Source organism: Dreissena polymorpha, chromosome 9 (genome assembly GCF_020536995.1).
Source record: "Dreissena polymorpha isolate Duluth1 chromosome 9, UMN_Dpol_1.0, whole genome shotgun sequence".
NCBI classification, from domain to species: domain Eukaryota; kingdom Metazoa; phylum Mollusca; class Bivalvia; order Myida; family Dreissenidae; genus Dreissena; species Dreissena polymorpha.
This window is the reverse complement of record NC_068363.1, coordinates 75187146-75204361: the sequence shown is the minus strand read 5'-3', so window position 1 is coordinate 75204361 and position 17216 is coordinate 75187146. Positions and strand designations below refer to the sequence as shown.

Here is a 17216-nt window from a genome sequence, read left to right as displayed (position 1 = left end):
GACATCGGCAGTAAGGGAAATTTAGTGACACACTTTAACACATCAAACATACATGATAGTTCTTTTTTCATATGATATTCCCCTGGTTGCTTACCGGTGTATTGGTACAGTTGATAACCCCGCCGGGACTACAGTAGGGTGCTAATACACACGTGTATCGTGTTCAATACAATCGTCTTAATTTTAATGCAAATAATGAACATTTGACATACAAAATGTCCAATAACATATCGGCATTAACATTATATATATGTTAATTTCTTCGCATGTTTATACCGAGATTATAGCCGACATCGGCAGTTAGGGAAATTTTGTGACACACTTTAACAAAACAAACATGCATGATAGTTCTTTTTTCATATGATATTCCCCTGGTTGCTTACCGGTGTATTGGTGCAGTTGATAACCCCGCCGGGACTACAGTAGGGTGCTAATACACACGTGTATCGTGTTCAATACCCGATCCATGCTACAACGTGTAAGAACGGGAATTTCGGTAATTCTACCTTTTTAAGCTTGCGCACCTCTAATGGGCACATATCCAAATATAATTTAATTAATTATTTTCCTAATCAGCATCATTTCACTAAACTACATGCAAATTTGTAGGTAGCTTTCCATGCTTAAAAAAAATAAACCGATTTTTTCAAAACCACCCTCACGCTCGGCTTTTGTCCAGTTTATTTTCACCCCTGGGGTATATAAAAGTTCCATAATTCATTCAAATTTCCAAATGTGGGCATGCAGTTGGTGTGTACAGATGCAGTAAAGGTGTTTAAAGTTTAAACAAGATGAAATAAGTATTCTTTTACAGACATTTATTTTTTACAAATTTTAATATATGGAATAGCGCCATGAAATGTAAGTGATTTCAGCCAAGTAAAAATTGGGTCGGTTAAAAACAAAGTGTCATAAAATTCAAAATAGTATCATTTAAGTTATATTTTAAATTAAGTTTTTATAGAAACACTATATACAGCAAAAATACCAAAAAATAGACAGATTTACCGTTTACTTTTTGAAATAAAAATAAAAATGCAACATGCATCATTCGTATTTTCAGCAGTAAATTAATCAATTTAGCCATAACGTTGTTTTAATTTTAAAATTGAAGGATGTGCATACAATTTTCAACATATTTAACAATAAACATAGCTTATGTGCTATATTAAATCAAATTACGTTAGAAAAGAAATAAAACGCGTCGCAAAAAGTATGCGATGTCGGCAGGAATCGAACCTGCGCGGGAAAATCCCAAAAGATTTCAATTTTATCGCCTTACCCACTCGGCCACGACAACTTTACATCTGTGTAACCTTAAATTAGATATATATAAGTAAACAGGTAAAAAGGCTCGCTCGATCTTTGAAGAAATCGCGAAATCGTATTTTTCAGATGATAATTGGATCAAAGTCAATATTTATAGTGAAAATAATGTAATCTAAATGAATAAGTTAAACATATATCAAAATTCGAAGTTTGAAAAAAATAAAATGCATCTCTCGGAAATAAGCGATCATTGAAGATCGCCAATGGCTTATGAAGTGAAAGGACAGTTGAAAGTTTCCATTTTGCACTTTAATGATTCTGATAATATGGTGACAAAGGCAGTAGTCCTATGCAGTATTGTGTTTGACCGGAGAGTAGCGTGATCTGTGTCGGTGTTGGGCGCTCTGAGGGCGCAATCCGGCTACATAGGTACATAGAAACCTCTTGTGGCTATAGTCCATGGATCGGGTTCGGCAGACAGGGAACATGTAAATTTTTATATGTATGTTTTATATCTTAATTACCTAAACGTATATTTATCCTGGTTACTTATTTACTGAGGTATGAGTTAGTCGCAATGATTGTAGATACGTTGTACTATATTTAGTAAGTACTTGGAGGACGAGTGGCACGGGCACGCGCTTTATTATCACTTATGCAAGGAACGCGTTTTGTTTATATACGTATTTTTGATATTCCGATAGGCTTAAGGGAGGTAACTTATTCAAGTAAAACGCGATATTTTTTGCAATGCCTTTTTATAACTCTTGTTTAATTAATTACATACGAATATACAGCTAAATTTAAGATGATTTTTACCAGAAAAAAATTTCGGAGAAAGATATATTGAGATTTAGATATTCCATAGAATGCGAGTCTCCATATATATTTTCTATTGCAGGGGAGGTAATTAAAAAATTTTAAAGTCTCCGAATTGGTCTTTGTTGTATCTATTTACGTTTATTTTCAAGCTTATGGCGATTAAAAAAATTTTTATTATTAGTATATGCTCACGTGGATATTGGTACGGATATATCGTGTTCATATAACTGTTACTACATCCATTTCATTCATCATTCAGGTCGGGCTACACAAATCTCGTGAAGAGGCTAGTAGGACCTGTAAACAAACTCTCATACACACACTCTTCACTCATCGTGGCGCTCTCGCATGTCTGAGGCGACATATAAGATCGATGTCATATATAATACTGTATTCGCTGGTATTTTCGGTTGATATGTTTGATTGCGTAGGACGCAATGAATATAGTGTATTTATATTTAATCGAAGTGAGCTCATTGTTGTTTCTGGCGGTATTCAATTTCTGGTAATAGTTTCGCGATTAAAGACGTCGGTTCTCGGTTAGGTGTGGAATGTTCTTATTTGTTAATGTGCCAAGTGCTTAAAGGCGGTTTATCGCACTTTATTAGTCGGCGTTTCAAGAGAATGGGTAATAAATGCAAATCAGTAGGTGCTTAGAAGACTTAAGTACGGCAAGAACCACAACTCACTCTGCTAGGAACGATTACCACTGCCTGTCTGCAGCAGACGACAAATGATTCTGCTCTAGCAGTGAATGTATATACCAGCTTGTAAACGCCATTGACCAGTCTAGTGTTTATCATTAAAATATGCACATATTGGCTGCTTTCATGGAAAACGAGGCTTAATGCACGTCAAATAAGATTAGCCTGTGCACAATGATAAGCATATGCAATGCGAACAAGCTAATCAATGATATTTTGATTCAATTTTTCATATTTATACCAAGTGAGTTTTCATTTGACCGCCTTGCGGATACAGATCCATTAGCATGTGCTTGTGTATTATAATAACAATTAATGAGTTAATTTACTACTTACAGTATCGTTATTTTCATCAACATCATCGTTATCAACGTTATCATGATCATCATCATCAACATAATCATCATCTCATCATTATCATCATCATCATTATCATCATCATCATCATCATCATCATCATCATCATCATCATCATCATCATCATCATCATCATCATCATCATCATCTTCATCATCATCATCATCATCATCATCATCATCATCATCATCATCATCATCATCATCATCATCATCATCATCATCATCATCATCATCGTCATCATCATCGTCATCATCATCATCATCATCATCATCATCATCATCATCATCATCATCATCATCATCATCATCATCATCATCATCATCATCATCATCATCATCGTCGTCGTCGTCGTCGTCGTCGCCCTCGTCCTCGTCCTGCTCTTCAGCCTCCACCGCATCATCAGCAGCAGCATCGTCATCAGCAGCAGCAGCAGCATTATCGTCACTATCACCAACAACATCGTTATGGTCGTCATCGTCGTGATCATCATCATCAGTGTCATCATCATCATCATCATCGTCATTGTTATCGTCGTTGTTCTCCTCCTCGTCGTCGTCATCGTCATCATCGTCGTCATCGTCATTCTCATCGTGAACAATTTCAACAACCGTAAAACCTATCGCTCAGCTCATTTTTGCAGTGAATTCGGATGTTATATCAAATCTTTTTGATTAATAGAGTTTGCTGCTTAATGTATTAATAACTAAATAATAATTTTGATAATATTGAAAATAAATGGTTTCAATTTTATTTATCCGTTTAAGATGCAGTATTTGACCAAGTCAATTTGTCGCTAAAAGCGTTACGAGTTGCTATTGAAACTATAATCGCATTCCGATAAAAATGGTGTCTGTATTAGGGCCTGTTTAATTTCTACGCTTAATTGCAATTCATAAAAATATTTTTAAGGGTACCGGTATATCTAGACACACTCTGTTATCCAAACAATCCTTGTGATCATAAACAAATAAACAATGAAATATAAATAAAATTAGATGATAAAAAATGGTATCTTCCTTTTTGCTGTTGCTAGTTATCAACAGAGTAGCAAAACTTTTAAATATAAATTATATTCAATTCATAGCACGCTTAAAGATTTGAAGTTTATCAAAATCTATAAGCACAAACATATTTATGTTTGTTAATACAAAGCTGTAGCAGTTTTCTGATTGCGCTTGAAAAGATGTGATTGTTGTTGTTGCATTAATAGTATCATTAGTTTGTATTTCCAGATTAGGTATTCCACCATACATTTTGTTTTTAATCAGATGTCTTATAATTGGCATTGCAATATTTCAATAACGAGTAATCAACACAATTGACTTGATGTATTTTTAATTGTTTATCCATATTATCATTAACACTTGAGGGAAAAATAAGCTGTGTCATTTTTTATTTTTTATTTTACTTATGGTTCAGACAACTCTGCTTTTACTATATGCCGTAATAATTATAAGTTTCCGTTCACTTAAAGATATTGTTTTTCGTGTTGGAAAATTTAAATACGAAAAATATTTAGAGACAAGTGTGTTATGTTTGTTTGTCAATTATTTAATTGAAGTAGAAATAATACATCAGTGTACATAATTTTATTGTGTTGTTCCCTTCGTTCTTTACTTTAAAAATGCAACTTAACAGCTTTGCAATCAACTGAAATAATATATAAAAAGTAAAAACAATAAACGTTTGGCTTTCTTAATACGATATCATTTCAAACGCTGTTGGAAGGAACCATTGCTTATTAGAGGTTTACAAGGTAATTTACCCAAGTACGCAAATGTAATGGTCGATTGCCCTTAGGCATGATTCTGTTTTATTACTTTAATCCGGTTGTAAGAATGCATGACCGCAGGGTCATCAGATAAGCAAAAACAGGGTCAACATCTGATAAAATAGCGCTGTTTAACTGACTGTACGAAAATCCGTATGTCCGAAAATTTAGAATCATGAAAACATAAATATTTTGGCTTAAAAGGAAATGTAAGAAAATTTAGAATGTAAGAGAAAATACGGTGGTTTTATGGTGTTAAAATCGATTAGAAATAGCAAAACCTAAAGACATTATCTCAAGTGTGATTTTCAAAAGATTTTATATGAATGTACACACACGGTAAAACTAGTCTATTAAAATGAAATACCTTCATTGGTTCTCATGTTTTTAATATTTATTAAACATAGGTATTTGTGAACACTTGTTGTTATATAATATTGAAATGTACACGCATACTGAACATAAAATCATTAGCATAACGGCTAAGTTGGTTTTTACTAAGATTGCAATAGTGTTTATTTTATTATTATGAATCTTATGAGGATAATTTTGAAAGTATGACACAGAGTATCTGAAGAAGATATATACATAATCACATATGTTGTTGTTGTTGTGGTTATTGTTTCAATATTTTTATGAGTATCATACATTCAATGACGAAGAGCTATTAATTTGTCATACAAACACCATAATTATTATTGGATTGCGGAGATTAAACAAATCGATTCCCTAGTAACTGATATAACTGATACATTTTTTGAGCGACAATTTGAAACTAAATCTTGTATTATTTAAATTTGATTATTTTAATTGCAGACTTTTTTTATTAACCCCAATTATTGTGTACGCAACGTTTCTTTTATTTAAATCGCTGAGTACGAAGCATCAAGCTATTTTTTAATTAATTGACAGTGATCTTTAATGTATGTCATAATATAAATTAAAATCAATCTTAATTAAAGCTTGAGCGGTTGGTTTGTAATAAGTTTTGTAAATGTTGCTGTAGGATATGTATGCACAATAAATACTAACGCTCTGGCATATTGTGATGGTGATATGATTATATATTGCACAATGAATATGTGATGATGTTCTTGTGATAATATTGAGGCTATAATTAGTTTTTGAATTAAGCTAGCTAATTTCAAATAAGATACAAACACATCCCAATCCTAAAATTATCAGTAAGTTATAGTATTGTTTGCCTCTAGGCGCATAATTAATTGAAGGCCTAGTTTATCTGTTAATCCTCGCCCCATGTGGTGTCCCAGTGTGTACACTGATATTAATACACGATGTATTGGTCCACAATTAAATCTCTTATAAAAACATGTCTCTCAGGTGACTGAAAAATGGCTGTGTAGATACAACAAATACTACTACAACGGAGACTAAGATAACACATGTTACAATTAATTTGTCTTCCTTGCGTTCTTCTTATACGACAAACACTTCTAAAACAAAAAAGCAAAAAGCCGCTACTGCTACTGCTTCGGCTACTCTTACTGCTACTGCTACTGCTACTGCTGCCGCTGCCGCTGCCACTGCCAAGGCCGCTGCCACTGCCGCTGCCACTGCCGCTGCCGCTGCCACTGCCACTGCCGCTGCCACTGCCGCTGCCAGTGCTGCTGCTGCTGCTACTGATAGTGCTACTGCTACTGCCACTGCTACTGCCACTGCTACTGCCACTGCTACTGCCACTGCCACTGCCGCTGCCACTGCCGCTGCTGCTGTTGCTTCTGATAGTGCTACTGCTACTGCTGCTGCTGCTGCTTCTGCTGCTGTTGCTGCTTCTACTGTTACTGCTACTGATACGGCTACTGCTAGTGCTACTTCTACTGCTACTGCTAGTGCTACTGCTGCTGCTGCTGCTACTGCTACTGCTACTGCTACTGATTCTGCTACTGCTACTGCTGCTACTGCTGCTGCTGCTGCTACTGCTACTATTGATAATAATTCTCCTTCTACTTCTCTTTCTAATATTGCTAGCGATGCTTCATAATTTATTTTTAAATGTATCATTTTGTTAAAACAGGAAAGAACTGTTTTATATATTTTCTTAAAGGGATCTTTTCACGCTTTGGTAAATTTACAAAATTGAAAAAAGTTGATTCAGATTCGTAAGTTTTCGTTTTAGTTATGATATTTGTGAGGAAACATTAATACTGAACATTAACCATGCTCTAATATAGCCATTATATGCATCTTTTGACGATTTTAAAACCTAAAAATTATACAGCGTTGCAACGCGAAACGATTGAATAATTTGGAGAGTTCTGTTTTTGTCGTTAAATTTTGTGAAACTACGAAGATTGCTTATATAAGGTATAAAATACGTCGAGAATGTGTACTCGGCGGAATAGCTCAGTAGGCATAAGCGTTTATACTACAGGACTCTGCCAGGACTCCAGGGGTCACTGGTTCGAACCCTGCTCCGGGCAATGTACATTTCCTTTTTTTTTTTTCTTGATTTTTTTACTGGAGCTTTTAAGATCCAATGTTTACATTTATCAATATAAAGCATTTAATGAATAAGTTAAAAAAAATGCCAAAATCTGTGAAAAGGCCCCTTTAAAGGTGTAAAGAATCTAAACTTTTCTGCGATTTAAGTTTTATTTAACTGGATTAGTATAGGCCACATAACAGACGCTATTGTACTGATTTGTACTAAACAACATTTTGTCATAATCAACAGTTTTAACATGCCGCAGTTTCCTTGGAAGTTGACCTTTGATTGGAGTTATGTATAAAACATTAACAAGGTATTTGTTGACAGTTTGTCCTGTCACGATTATATATTAGTTGAGCCAAACGTGTGATAAAGATCCCTTTTGGGGTGGCGATAAATACTATTTATATTGTTCAACAGTGGGAGACTGAGAAAACGTATGTTACAATTAATTTGTCTACTTTGCCTGCTTCTTCTTTATATATTTTTCTTGCTAATCGTTTAAGTTTAGTTTTAGTTAAGTAGGTATATCAATTTACATTTTTTGATAGATATTTATTTGGATAGTAATGGTATGTTTTATTTGACTTGACATCATTGAACCGGTTTATTCATTGATAAGATCGGGATCTCCACAGGTGTTTAATCTCGATTGTTAGGTGGGGAGAAGGGTCCGAATGATAATGTTGTCGTCGGCTTACGAATCACATTTCACAAGTTTTAGACAAATATGCATACGTTATAAACCTAATTTAAGTATTACATAGATAATAACTTATCTTTATTTTGATGAACTACGTTTAAGGTATAAAACTATATTTATCTATGTGTTGTGTGCCGCATACATACCATCTTGCTTTTTTAAATTTGATCACAACGGTCCGAAGTCATAAACATTCATTATGCATGGTTGCTAAAGCACAGTGTATACTAACTAACCTATGTTTATTGTTGTTTGCTAGGGTTATTATTATTATGTTTTATTTTTTTTATTTTTTTTTGGGGGGGGGGGGGGGGGGGTGGGAGGGCTTTTATAGAAGATTTCAACTAGTCCTTCAATTAACGAAAAAAAAATATTGGTATAGGAAATATAAAAGAGTAATAGACAGCTTCATTCATGCTGTTCTATTATGGTGTTTTAACGCATATAATTATGTATGGTTGATGAAGCACATTGTATGCTACCGATGTTTATTGTTGTTTGATGATGATGTTAAGTTGGTGTTGCTGTTGTTGTTAATGATGATGATGAGGAGGAGGAGGAAGAAGAAGAAGAAGAAGAAGAAGAAGAAGAAGATGATGATGATGATGATGATGATGGTGGTGGTGGTAGTAGTGACGACGACGACGATGATGATGATTTTGATTATGATAATGAGATTTGAATTAAATTAATGCGCAAAGATTTTTCTTTTTAGCGGCCAAATGCAGATATCTGCGCTCGGCCGCTGTAAGGGTTATGTAATATTTGCAATCTACATAGGAGTCAATAGCAGATACCAAGCACCATATGCTTATGAGAAACAAAAGCAAAATATTGGCAATCGCTGAAATCTCGAATATGACTTACTCATTTTATTAAATGAAAACCGGTAACTATTTTAAACGGTTATTATATTGCAACAACTTAGCGGTGTTTATCCAAAAGACCATTGTTATAATTACAGGGACGTCAATAGGCCAAACTATTCAGGAAATATGATTTGAGTCGTCAAGGATAGATTTTGAGATCAATGTACGTCCGATGAGATTTAAAGGGAGTTTGAGGCGTAGGGACAGATTCGTTCGAGTACGCGATCATTTGAGAACAAATTATGTTGAAGCTTTATCGGAATTCCGGAAATTTGCGATCGGTACCGATTTTTTCTGGTTCTTTTTTATTGATTCTGATAAGTTAGCGGCCGGCACGGACATGAATATTAACTGACGAAAACCTCTTCGCTACTTTCCGAAAATCTTCGACATGTTGCAAATATCCGTAATATTCCGCATTGTACTCACCAGAAATTGCAACTAGAAAGACTACAATAAATCAGTTAGCTACGGCTCGGGCGGGGATTTACCTTTTATCCCTGTAAGGGACCTAATGCCCCAGACTACCGGCTATTTTTTCCGGAATTCGAACTTGATACACTTGATATCCCTGAATTAAATATTTATATCCGCACTTTTGATCTCTAGAGTGCTGACTGTTAGTATTGTATTTGACTGGAATGACTGTCGATTATGTGTTTTTAAGATTAAAACAAGCTTACGAAGAACTTTGTGTTTGCTTTTTTTGTACGCTTTCTTTTTAAAAATGTATTGTCCGCCACGGACGCAACAATTGACCAAATGTACCAGATTGTGGTCTCTTTGAAGTGCTATGTTTTTACTGCCGTGATATCTTTAACAAACTACACATTATTGATCGTGGACGTTTTGTACTCTTATTGAATTTGTTTCCCCAAAATATGCTCTTCTATTAGTAGATGTTTAGGTGACGATGTTCTAATTATAGATCTTACACGGCCAAGAAACACTAGATAGGTCTTTGCAAAGAGAGCTGTTGGATATCGTGAATGCGTTCAATGTGGCCTGTTTATTTCAGAAAGCTATGTGCAATGTTTTATGGGGATTTCTATCAAATTGTCAATTGCAAAATTTGATTTAATTCATTCGGATCTACAAGCGGGAAACTTCTTCATTAAAGTTCAATGGGCTTTTAAGAAGTTCGTTGAAAGGCCAAATTTGACGTTAAACAGCAACGCCGAAAAAATTGCTACTCAGTCTTATTTATCACTTTTTTTGTAAGATTTACCAGTAGACGTTCTTCAGTGAAATTAAGCAAACACACAGTGCCGACAAATATGGAAGGGTATTTAGGTAAAAATTACATCCTTCTTTGTGACTGTGTCATGATTCTTGATGGTACTTTCAATTAATATGTAGACACCTTTTCATGCTTGATGACACTTACATCTTGCCTGATGTCCAATGTCTATTTACATTCTGCTTAATGGTATCATGCATGTGTACAGATGCAACATTCTTGTTCGTTAATTGCATGCTGCATATGTGTATGTTGGTTTGTGCAGAGAGACTTGTGCAATAGGCGCAGTGCATAATGAAATCAAATATTAATGCGTTTAATAAATTAACGCGATGGTAAGATGTGAGTTTCACCCAAGCACAAAGCAACATACTATCATGCATGATACAATGATGTCAATTGACAGTCATTCCGAAATGCTACGGAGGACTACGGAAATTTACGGCGTATAACGGAAATTTTATGTTATAGGAGAAGTTGCGCACCTTTGTAAGATATTTGCTACTGAACCGAAATTAACCGCGTGTTTGTAGACTTAACTTTTTTTTGGTTAATGACTAACCATATTTTTTGTACAGTAATTTACCTTCAATAACCAAAGAAAGTCTATGGATATATTTCAATATATGCTACTAATGCATGTATGCAGAGCTCCAGATAAGACGCTTAAAGTCGTAAAAAATTGAATTAAATTTAGTAAAAAAGTAGACTTAAATTCTGTGCGTACGGTTACACATTGGAAAAATAAAATAAGAATTCAAAATGTGTGATCATGCGTAAAACTCAATATCAATGCATATAATGTAAACATTTTATCAATGAGTTCCCACTCGTCTAGGCCCTCATTACAATTATGAAATCAACAGCACTTTAACGTTATTATGAATAACAGACCATCTTTACAACAGTCGAAAAGCCGAACGTTTTCCATTATCTGGTCCTTTTATCGCAAAAAGTCTGCTGTAAACCGGCAATTGTCATTAGCTCTTCTTAGACTATAAACCTAAATGCGGATGTGCCAAAAATTATATTTACATGAAAAAAAAGAATTAATAATAGACTTTAAGGCTGGATTATTATAGAGTGTAAACCAAGATTTTGCTGAAAAAGTTATCTGGAACTTTGCATGTATGTTGAGAGGAAATCGATTACATAATTTCAAATTTACTAGAGTACTTTTATATTGCACCACATAAAATGCTTTAAAACTATAATATTGAAGTGCACATATAAACTTTATTATAGATGGGTAGGTATTTCGTGTCAATCTCTTTCACATATGAAAGAGCTGTTGGTCATGCTGCTTTAAGTACATATAGATGCATGACACAATTTAGATTAAGCAAAATAAAACACTAGGTATTTGCCAAGAGTCAAATATATACGAGCAGTAAGAGCGTAATCGTGCACAGCGATACTTACTCTTGTAGAATTGAAACTCTTATTGCTTTCTTTCGAAATAATTTCATGTGTCCGATCTAATATGCAATATGCCCGGTGTTTTTTTTGCGGATTAATGTTCCGTTTTAGATCCATAATTAACGAATGCCTCAATATTTTCAAAAATTAACACCGGAATAATGTTCACCGACATTTTTTCATACAGATTGGATATAAATATTATAGAGCTTAACAAAAAATACATTAAGCCCTGTTCTCCCGGCACACGTGCTGGACACACAGGTGGTTAGCGTGTGGCTATGATAATAATTAGTGAAAACATCTTTTTGAATGATAAATAATCATATTAAAACGAAAAATCAAATTTTCTAGTAAAAAAAAAAATCACTACCGTTTTATATATAACAAGGTATCCAACTCGAAATCATCCGAAAACGGGGTGCATCGTTTTGAGCAGCCATTACTAAATTAATTTTGCAGCGATTTTCATGACCCGGTCTTATTCAACGCAGAAATGAATTTCCTTTTAGGAAATGTATATATATTGTTATATTTCTACACATGCTGGGTCAAATTTTAAGAAATAAAGCTATACATAATTCGCTTGACCCAGTTGTTATCGATCAGACCGTATTTATGAATGAAATCTCCAGTTGTAAGGACACAACTCCGCATTGGAGCAATGAAATCACCCTTGTGTTTAAAATGTCAGTTGGTTGAAATGTATGTAAACAAAGGTTTGAAAATGCGCTGGACAGTTAGTTTTGATGCATAATTCTACGGCAAGCACGGTAAGAATGTTTTTTTTTCATACGTTTTATTGAATTATGGTATCGAGGTTCGTGAACTTTGCAGGGAAAATGCCCATTTCCCCGTGAAGATTTCAGTCATGAATACTGTCTGATCGATCACAGCTGGGTCACGCGAGTTGTGTATCGTGTTATTTTTTAAAAGTTGACCCAGTATTTGTAAAAATATTGCAAGACATATACATTTCCAGAAAGGAAATTTATTTCTGCGTTGAATAAGACCAAGATCGTGAAAATCGCTGCAAAATTGATGAAGTAATGGCTGTTTAAAACGATGCATCCCGTTTTCGGATGATTTCGAGTTGGATACCTTGTTGAATATATATTTAACTTATTTTTTTAAGAAAAGTTGATTTTTCGTTATAATATGATTACTTATCATTCCAAAATATGTTTTCACTAACTAGTATTATAGCCACACGCTAACCACCTGTAGCTGGACACTTTTAAAAAACACTATACAAATTCAAGTACTTATGCATTTAATTGATTGTAAACAATGACGGTTGAAATCCGTGCGTGGGAATTTTTCTGGTAACCAAGAGCGACGTCAACGTTCATGACAAACCTGTTTATATGACATTTATTTATTGATTTTTTCCAACTTGATTGAAAATTATGTTTTATGATATTTTAATACATGTAGATGAAGTAGTTGTTTTCTCAACGAGGAGTACAATAGTTGTACAGTACTAGACACGAGTACTTGTAACTTTCAGGTTTCTCTGTATACCACAGACATTATATAGTCATAAAATAATAAATATGTGTTTATAGAAATTGTAATTATAGCATGGTAAACAGACTAGAGAAATCTGAAAGTTTCACGCACAGGTCTGTGGCAATGGGGGTTTGGGCTACTTTATAAATATGAGGTCGATATGCAATGCACATCGGTAGATTACGTCTACTGTAATTATTTGGACTAGGGAAGGGCCACAATTCCAACACATCAGCCCCGTTATGTTCTGAATAAAATGCATGTATAATTTCTTGAGTGCCAATTGCATCTTACAAATATCAAAAACATTCACGGCAGTCAATTCATTGTGTAAACTTACTGGTCTTCATGGCAATAATGAACGTATTTAGTTTAATGGAGATTATATAACGAAGGGAACTAATTCAGCTTATTCAGTTTACTAGTCAAAATGATTCGGATGTTTTCGCTTTTTTTTCCGAAAAGTAATTTATTCAACATACGGAAAATAAACGCGCGCCACCTGATGTCATAATTTAGTAACTTGCATTCTGCTTACTGCCTGTTGCTAACTGCCGTTGTTAATGACGCTTAGTGGCAAAACCGATTATGACTGGTTTCAGGAATAATGAACACACAAACATTGGATAGTCACCAAGCATGTTGAAACAATCATCAAGTATAACCGATAGAGAACAAGCATGTTGGAACTGTCATGAAGCATGTTAGAATAAACATCACGCACAATGTAAATATTATTCATGAATGATGTAATGTTGCAGCAATCATCAAGTATAAACGAATAGACAACAAGCATGTTGGAATTGTCATAAAGCAAATTAGAATAAGCATCGGTCATAATGTAAATATTCACCACGAATGATGTAACTTTTACCTAAATATCCTTCCATAGACATGTGTTGTTACTAAAATAGACATAGAGATTTGAGCATTGGGAGTGACCTAATCATACTGTGCTTTAGCAGTATTACGGAATACCGTTAGTGCCATCGTGGTTACACATTACAATCCAGAGGGCGAGAACGCGAGAACGCGATAGTACGATGGCGACAATGTGACAATACGATGATGACAGGGTGACAATACGATGGCGACAATGCGATAGTACGATGGCGACAATGCGAGAACGCGATAATACGATGACGACAATCAGACAGTGCGATGACGACAGTGCGACAATACGATGGCGACAGTGAGATAGTACGATGGCGACAATACTACAGTTCTATAGTGCGATAATACGATGACGACAGTGCGAAAATACGATGACGACAGTGCGACAATACGATGGCGATAGCCGACAGTGCGATAGTACGATGGTGCCAATGCGATAACGCGATAGTATGATGGCGGCAATTCGAAAATGAGATGGCGACAGTGCGACAATACGATGGCGACAATGCGATAGAACGATGGCGACATTGCGATGATACCACGGCGACAGTACGATATGACTATCGCATTGTCGCCCCCGTACTATCGCACTGCCGCCATTGTATTGTCGCACTGTCGCATTGTCGTCATCGTACTAGCGCGTTTTCGCAATCGTACGAACGCATTGTCGCCATCGTATTGTCGCACTGTCGTCATCGTACTTTCGCGTTCTCGCATTCTCGCCCTCTGGATTTTAATGAGTAACCACGGTGGCCCTAACGGTATTTTGTACAGTAAAGTGCGTAAAATCTGGTTTGGAATAACAATTTTTATGCCGAAAACCCGACTTTGTTTTATAAGTAGTAGTCTAAATATACAATGAGTTTTCCGAGCATTAAATAAACATATTAAAATAAAATTCATGTTCGTATCAGTTGAAGTTCTTGTTAATAGTAGAAGCAAAAAACACAATAAAACGCTGATTGGGCTTACTAATTTGAGGCAAGAAAAAACACATCGCGCTATTATATATAACATATAACGCGCATCCGCAAAGTTCGAGCGCCCGTCTCGGTGCCGTCGTTTCCGGTGAAAGTTTCGCACAGGAGCTACCGAGTTAGGATATGAGACCACGAATCATGGCTTGACTTTATATATCAGTCAGCGTAGTACCTGACCAGACTGCGCGGTTGGACAAGCTAGGATGGACCAACTTCGGCCGCATATGACATAAGACCCATTTTCGCATGACGCGGGTCATCTGACCTTTATAATGTGTATATAGCTTTGAATGGAATTTGCACATAGTTTTTGGCATGGACTTATTGTTATGTTAATGTGTTGCACGCTTTCAAAAGCAGAGGGCATATATAAGATCAATTATACTACGGAGTTCATTTTCTGTTGCAAAATGAAATGCAATAAAGATTGTTACTCAGCGGTGTGTACAGTATGACAGCGTTGTCTGTCTGCGATGCATTTATACTGGTTCTAAGCTGGCATACTCACCAATTGGACTCAACCATCTGCTCGAACAAGAAATGATAAGTTCTACTAGCATAAACCTTTAATTGTAACTCATTTTAAAAATATTCATGTTATTTATATTATTCAATTTATTATTCAAAATTATAATTATTATTTCCTTTATTGTTGTTTTTCGCATTAAGAAACTTATTCGGCTTACGAAACTGAAAAATCCCATTGGAAAAAAATCCCATGGGAGAAAAAATCCCATGGGATTTAAAAATCCCATGGGATTTAAAAATCCCATGGGATTTTTTTTTTTTTTTTAAACACGACTAAACGCATTAAAATATCGTAGTTGTTCATCATTTCATAAAATATGATGTTTCTGAAAGTTTCATGAATAAATCTCTCAAAATAAGAAAAAAATCCCATGGGATTTTTTTCTCCCATTTTAAAATGGGATTTTTTTATTACTAAATATTTTTATATATAATTGGCATAAAACCAATATACAGTCCTTAAATAACGTTAAAATACTTGCAAACGCAAATAAAACACGTTTTTTAAAATGTTCAAAATCCCATGGGATTTTTCTCCCATTTGCAAATTATGGGAGAAAAAAAATCCCATGGGAGAAAAAATCCCATGGGAAAATCGAAAATCCCATGGGAAAATGCAAAAATCCCATGGGAACCCCAACTTTGCTTATAAATTTCATAGTGAAGAAAACGCGTTTTTTGAGTGAAAATAACCAATTATTAATCAACGATAAGACTTTTATCGCATACTATGTCTCAAAGTAGCAAATCTTTAAGAAAAAGGGTACTTAAGTTTGCGAAATTTCGGTTTCGCAAAGTTTTTCCGGTGGCCGTTGTAATTGGTAGGAAAGAAAACAGACAAAGTAAAGCATTTGAAAAGACATGCGTGCATTTAAATTGTTACATAATTAGGGTTCATGACTTTATTTATTTACTAATGAGTGGAGATTTCGAATGTGTTTAAATGTGTCAAATTAATTTCGGCATGTACATATATTGACATTAAAATACGTATCTCTAACGGTAGTTCCACTATATTCATTAGTTTACATTTCTTAAATGATCCATAATTAAATTCCATTCGTAAATGTTATTTGGTAAAGAGGTAAATGACATACTATCATATATAAAACATGGTACTTACAAGTGTGCCTTGTATCAACATCGTTGTACATTTAATTGATAAAACGTCTAAAAATGTGTAAAAAAAAAACAAAACTTTGCGATTACTTGGTTAGCACTTACTTGGTTACTGCAATCGGTAAAGCATGTAATTAAGTCATGCGAAGCACCTCTGAGATAAAGTCAATATCCTCCCAACATTATCTATTCTCCGCCATTTTGATATGTTAACAGTCCCGGCCAACTTTCTACATCGCATTAAGTCAGCAACACGCAGGCTACACTCAATCGTGCAAGATTGGAGTTTGCGCATCACGAGAAGTGACGACAATTCTATTTATATATAAATGAGGAACATATTTGAATGACTTGTATTTGTTTAAAGCTAATGTATTCATATTCTTGGAATGCTAAACATCAAATTTAACTAAATTAGTATATAGGTCAATATGCCTGAAATACATTTAGTGTTAGCTTTGCTTATGTTATTGGTTAAAGTCATTTGTAAAAACAGAGCAAAAAAAGAATGTAATTGAATGTTCAAGTGGGTGCTTGTGTCGTGTGCGTGCGTATGCTGTTTAGTGCAGTTGTCATG

The 17216-nt window shown here is 34.8% G+C and overlaps 1 protein-coding gene and 1 long non-coding RNA gene across 2 annotated transcripts in view; both read right to left on the bottom strand.

The window, feature by feature from the left end:
• The window catches only part of LOC127844697 (uncharacterized), a 51598-nt gene extending 34744 nt beyond the window's left edge, over positions 1–16854 (bottom strand). Inside the window, exon 1 of the long non-coding RNA XR_008032871.1 lies at positions 16745–16854. This is a non-coding gene — a long non-coding RNA (uncharacterized LOC127844697). The remainder of the gene's footprint in view (positions 1–16744) is intronic.
• The window catches only part of LOC127846175 (uncharacterized), a 140803-nt gene that overhangs the window by 39903 nt on the left and 83684 nt on the right, over positions 1–17216 (bottom strand). The window lies entirely within an intron of this gene.